Source organism: Chelmon rostratus, chromosome 10, assembly GCF_017976325.1.
Source record: "Chelmon rostratus isolate fCheRos1 chromosome 10, fCheRos1.pri, whole genome shotgun sequence".
Classification (NCBI taxonomy): domain Eukaryota; kingdom Metazoa; phylum Chordata; class Actinopteri; order Chaetodontiformes; family Chaetodontidae; genus Chelmon; species Chelmon rostratus.
Window position 1 is genome coordinate 10,015,313 of NC_055667.1, and position 6,656 is coordinate 10,021,968.

General features: G+C 43.5%; 1 pseudogene; it reads right to left on the reverse strand.

Annotated features, from left to right (window-relative positions):
- Positions 1 to 227: 227 nt before the first annotated feature.
- Positions 228 to 6,058, reverse strand: LOC121612313 (annotated as a pseudogene).
- Between the last annotated feature and the right edge of the window lie 598 nt (positions 6,059 to 6,656).

The following is a 6,656-nucleotide window of genomic DNA, read 5'->3' on the forward strand; positions in this document are numbered from 1 at the left end:
CCACCCTAAGGCCACAGAAAATGTTATTTTTGAGTTTGTTCTACTTGCAGTTTGCTGTCAGAAATGGACTAAATTGTCTAAAGTGCAGCATCCCCTGAGTCCTATAGGGAAACAAATCATAGAGCAAGGAGAGTATTTGTTGCATTTTCTGCTTTTACAATAAAACATAATTTTTAAAGCATATTTCCAATCTTCCAACAGACTTTATTGTCATTTGTTTGGCTTACTCAGACTCTGTTCTCGCATACTAGCAGCACTGAGATGTTGTCCATACCGGGCCAGACAGCAAAGCTGAGTGAGGTCACAGCATTGATGTTGGCCTGGTTCTGCTGGTGGACGTGGCAGTGGACAGGCAGACCCACGAACCTCATCCTGCTGATCAGAGTCAGAGACGAGGACAGGAGATGACCGGCCTGTCTGTACTCTGGTGGGGTGTAGGCCATCCTCAGCTCACACAGTTCATCAGACAGCATCCAGGACACAGGCCGTCCCTTCTCGTACGTCACACAGTGGTTTGGCAGATGGCGGACGCAGGCTCTCACATGGTTGAGTCTCTCCTGGCTGCCTCCATAAGGCAAGTGTGTGTCTACGAGCTCAGCGTGGGACTCGTCGAGAATGGAAATTGGCAGCAGCAACACTTTCCTGCTCTGCGGAGAAAAATGTGAACAAATGAATATGAATCAAGGAAAGGTAAACCATATTTTCTAATCTGATACATCAATTGCAAAAAATAATGGTGCTGCATTCATGTGTGCGCCAATCCTTACTGTCCTGGACGTGGAGGTTGAAGGTGTTATAACCCCCATATTCTGTGGTATGGAGCCCATCGAGAGAGTCCAGTTCTTTGATGAAATGACAATGTGACCTTGGGATACCTTTCAGAGACACAACAGCAAAGTGGCAATTTGTTTTAATTCACCTTCATCATCAAAGCGAGGGATGCACCAGTCCAGATTATTGTTTGCCAACAGCCTTCCTGATGTCTCAACAATGAGTATCTACCAATAGATACCAGATACCAGAGCTCTCTTTTTACCAAATCTGAAATCTTATGAAAACATAACTCACTTGACTCACTTTTATATGAGGACACATGAATTAATGCAGCTCACCTTGACTGAAAGAATGTAACTGATAGCAGGGACTCAAAATTTTAATAAAGACATTGACAAAGACACTGTATTTAGAGTAAATCAATCATGTCATGACCCCATACCCGATCTACTTAACAAGGTCAGTATCAGCATCGATATCACCCCAGCATGCATCAATAATCATAGCCCTGGCAAAGAAAATCACGTTACAGAACAACCTGACTGGAAAAAATAAACATATTATGCTGTTGTTTAAAACTATGGGTGCAGACAATAATTGTTAAAAAATATTACTGCATTTGCACTAATATTAAAACTGCTCACCGTGTTTCATTATATTGAGGCATACAATAAGTTAGATCATTAATGGACAGACCGTTCTTAGGCAGACAGAAATGTATGTATTTAGTAAGTTTCAATAAGTGCTAAACGGAATAAGTCTGGTGATATTCTTTATGTTTCTTATCTTTAAAAAATCCCACAAAAACAACAGTAAATGAATCCAACAAACACATCATTTCTGTATTTTCTTCATTCATTTTGCCTTGATTCTTTCCCACCACCTCTGAATATGAGTCTGTTCCTCCAGTTGACGACCTTCTCATTTAGCAGCAGACTTCTCAGAGTTTCTGGGTTCTTGGTGAAGACGGTGCATCCGTCAGGAATCATCCCGGAGCTCATGCTGCTGCTGAAAAGCTTCACAGGCAGATACAGACATCAACAGGCCAGGCTGGAGGAGCCTACAAGTTATCTTTATCCCTGTGTGCCATACCTGTTTATGACAGTAACAAATGGCAGAAGTGAATGTAGGCCAGGAGACAACACACATCTCCACATGACATGAGTTGTTGTGGAGGATATGCAACACTCCTCCAAGAACCTGGAACGCAGAACACAATGCAGCAGGGAAAAAGACCAAAATAACAAGCTGCTCGCCATGCCTGCCTGTGAAAATGGTGCACAAATAACACCATATTCAGCAGAGTGGAGTTTCTTTTAAGAATCTGCATGCGATATTCAAGTTTCTATTAGTTGTATTCTGCCTTTCTGTCACACACATATTAATATTCCATGAAAAACAGAGCAGCATTACAGTGATGGCACTTGCCTTAGAAGGATATTTGAGGTCCCTAATGGCCTCAAGATGATCATTTTGGCTGTTTTTATTTTCAGTGTAGTGTAAACTGGCCTCTGCCTTGACCGTGTTCAGAGTAAAGAAGTGCAATTTAGCCACAAAAACATATTTATAGGTGTACTTAAGCTGGTTTACAGCTTAATGGGCATCTACATCCTACTGCGTTAGATAAGATAAAAATGAAGTCCAAAGTCTTTATTCTGTAATCTCTATACAAGGAATTATTTACTTTAGCTGCCCCACAGTGTACATGTTTAACTGCAGTCATCTTAAATACACAAAGAAGAGATGTGCAGACAAAAACATAACATATAGAACATATAAAATATTACATAGGGATGCATGAAATGTATATTACAGGTCTGTGAAAGCCTAATCAAGGCTTCCCAGCTGCAGTCTCCCTCAGTCAAGCCTGACCTGTGTGTTATGCTTTGCTATAACACCAGCGTGGAGAGCAAACCAGCTGCTGCTGACACTGACAGAGCTGCTGCTCACTCAACACAGCAGAGCAGCCAGCTGTCAGAAGTTCAGCCACTCACCATAATGTCAATCCATCATGGACTTTCACTACTATCTGTCTCATACCGAGGCAGAAACCAATGACTGCACTTCATCACACACATCGAGCACTGCCTTTAAAAGCGGGATCTTTAACATCACGGTGAGTAATGTCGTTAGTGACTCCTTGATAAAATGGAAAAGAGTTTTTCCTTGTCAGTGAAATAAAAAATATCTGTGAATTCACAATTCTAAATGTGAATCAGTTTGTTCGTCTGTGAGCTCACAGTCATTTCTGTACAAACACATTTGACCTGTTTTGTCGTTGACAGTGTGCCTTTTTCACTCCACTTGGCCTTGGGAGGAATCTGCTCAGCTTTACAAAATGAGGTCAACAAAGAAGCACTGGCGCAGTGAAACACACCACACACCTTCTTCTACAAAATCCCATCGTTCAGTCTATCTCTCAGACTGACGGAATGAGCAGAGAGAGAAAGATTTTTGTCAAGTTAATTTATTGCTAGCTAGCTACAATTACCTCCTCTCTGACTCTATTTTTCATTGGCAATGTCAGATTCCCCCTGAGGATATCCCCTATAACCACCTAATCACTTAAGGCTCACTGAAATCCTTTTTTATTTCACATCTTGTCAAGATTTTCAAAAATAAATTCTGCTATACCGTGCACCCAAAAACTTTCATACACCCAGGAGTCAGGCGTCATTCAAGGCAATTCTCCTCCTCGACTGAGGGCTAATGAGAATTAGTCTGAATTGATGAGTAAACCAAGCAAGCTGCTGAGCTTGTAAATCAATGTGTCTATTATCTTTTCTGGACAGATCAATGGAGCCGAGGAATGAGCTGTGAATGGGGGTAAAAACAAAGAAAAAAAGACACACACAAACTCGTGCCAATGGTTAGACTCGACTCCATTATCTGCGTACGTCAAGACCATACTTGACCGATAACCTTTTTTCCCCTCAGATGTGCATTACGTCAGTTTGGTTACAGCTTGTGTCTGATAAGACATATGGCACTGGCTTGCTATGATACCTTGGTAAAGATTTCCTATCAACTGCAAAAACACTAACAGTCAGGAAGTTTTCCCAGATCCAAATGCAAATGATAAGCATGAGGGAGAGCTGTGTGTGTTTACGCATTTAATGAACTGCACAGATGACTCAACTCAACTGAATCTCTGGACTCATATGATCTATGAGCCTTAACACACATTTACACATTCTGCCCTTGGCTGGGCTAACAAGAGAGAATATCAAGAAGAGTGGAGAGCCAGAAGCACTGAGGTGACAGTAGCCAGGTAAAGCATAGCGAGGTAATCTAATAGGACATGTAAAAGGGCCCCTCCTCATGGCTTATTCATCACAGGGGATGCCATTACTGAGAATGGGCTATGTGAGGGATATGCTGGCGGGGGCATTTTCCCTGGTGTCACAGAGTACAGAGGAGAGGACAGATGCTGTGAGGCTCTGCAGGCTGATGCAGTAGCTGCACTGCATGCAGATCATACATGCAGGGAATGACTCTCAGCTGATTGCTAACAGTTTTTGCATGATGCATAGCTGTGATTCATGCTGACACTGATTGATATGGACAGCCACATGTAGCGGATCCCCAGCAGTCAGAGGTGCTCCATTATGTGAGTTTTACTGATTCAGCAATCTGTTCCAGCAGTGGCGTATCTCACAAGGGCAGAGATACTAGCTAATCAGAGAGAAAAGCCTTGATATAATACAAAAACTCTAATGTGCTTAAAACAGGTAAGCATACACCTTGACGTGATGAGTTCAGGGTTGATATGAGATGCATGCAGCTCCTAATTTTGCACCGGAGAACAAAAGATCACAGGGTTCAACTGGGGGCCCAGGCAGAACAGTCATGCAAAAAATAAAACAAAAAGCTTGTCTCCTGCAGTGAGAGGCAGAGAGCGCTGCACTGCTGCAGAGAACAGCCAAGGCGCTGATGCCTAAAACTCACAGAATTTATGATGGAGCCACCATTATCCATTCGAAGACCATGCAGTGCACTGCAAACGTCATCACTGAAAGCTGGGAAAGTGAACCGCCAAGTGCGTTTTTGTGAAGGCATTGCAGAAAGAGAAGTTCAACCTTATTGGCTGACTAAATGATGGATGATCTCACTCTCAGAGTTGTGCAACGCGCAAAAGACAAATTTGGTTGGTCAAGATATTTCTATATTCTAGCGCACTGCAGAATAGCACCAGTAGAGCAATGCACCATGGGTAATGAAAGGCAGGTAATAGGGACTGCAAATTAAGGACATTTTACCTTACTGAAGGGGATTTTGGACGTGTGAGAATTGCGAAACTTTGAGCGAGTGTTGAGAAAGCAGCTTTTAGACAGCAACATTCGCTTTCTGATTGCGTGATTACTGCTCATTTGTCAAAATGTGTGGTGATCTGTGTGTCATAACCTCATGGTGTGCCTTGTGTTTTGTGCTTTGTTGATGTACTTGGTTGAAATGTGACTCTTACCTATTTCTTAAGAGTATAATAAATCAACCACTTTTTTTTTTTTTACTGTATCACCAGGTGACAAATGATCGTTTTAATTTAACAGTGGTGACCAAGTCTATGATTTTCTTCTTCCATGTTCATTCTAGAATTAAAGGGTCTTAAACACATCTCTTTGCAACAAATACCAGGAGAAATCCTTTCAGGCATTTTCAGAGATATTGTGACAAGTTTCAAATCTCACCAGAAAAGATGGCCTCTCTGTGGGGCAAAGTGTTCCTCATTGAGGTTTGAGCACACTCATATCTCAAAGCAGATTTGCTGTAGTGTGAAAATGAATAAAAGGAATGGAGAGTTATGTGTGCGTGGAGGGGGTCTCTCTTGTGAGTAGTCCTTTACACTGATGATTCTCGGGGGTGTTCGGGTGGGGGGCAGGGAGGAGAGGAGGAGGAGGGCAGACTGAGGATGTGCACACACACACTGACCCTGGAGGTTGCGTTCCCCTTTAAAAGTCCCATCCCACTCAGATACGCAGAGCTCATGCAGGATCTGCTGCGGCAGTGGGGGAACACTGCTGAGCTGTGCAGTTTATGCTGCCAGCAAGCGTGCAAAGAAGAGGAGGGGGAGCGAGCGCGTAGAGGAGGAGGAGGAGGAGTGAGGGAGAGAGAGAGGAAGAGAGAGAGTGCAAACAATGTCATTCTGTTCAGGAGGCAATGCTGCAGTCAACTTTGCCGCGCCATGAAGGCACATCACCAGCGACCATGAGGCTCAGAGTGAGTGCCGAGAAGTTTTCCCTCCTCTCCGGCCCGTGTGCGATGCGGTCCGACACTCATCTGTAGGTATACATGTATTTCCTCTCCAGTCTTTTTTACCTTGCATGTTGTCTCCTTAAGTCTATCTATTTGCATAGGACGGTATACTTCTTAAATCAGCCTTACAGGAGTTGATCTACGTTTGTCGGTGTGCATGCCTGCAGTGCTGAAGCTCCTGGCTGCTTCTGTCTCATCAGTGTCAGCCTCCTCTGCACCAGTGATAACCAGGCAGCAGCCAGCCAGCCAGTCAGTTAGCAGTCAGGCTCTACTGCTCCCTCATCCATGTTTAACGCATGGCACAGGCTGGAAATAGCAGCCGGCGTGTCAGATAGCGGCTGGTTGAGAGGACTGTTTGACACAAGGGCAAAAAAAAAAGAAAAACTAACCAAGATGCAAAGAGTTTGTTCCACAAGAAGAGACTCATCTTTGCTGACTTAGCTTTTAGGAGAGGACAGATAGTCCCAAGCTCTCTACTTTTCTCTGGTAGTCGTGGGTTTATATTTAGCAGCATGTGTTAGTTGTGAATAAGATGCTGTAAACTGGTTTGGAGGATCTATTGTGTCAGTGGTCCTGTGCTGCCAGTGTCTGAGTGCTGAAATGCGGAAATGAGAATGAGGCTACAGTGG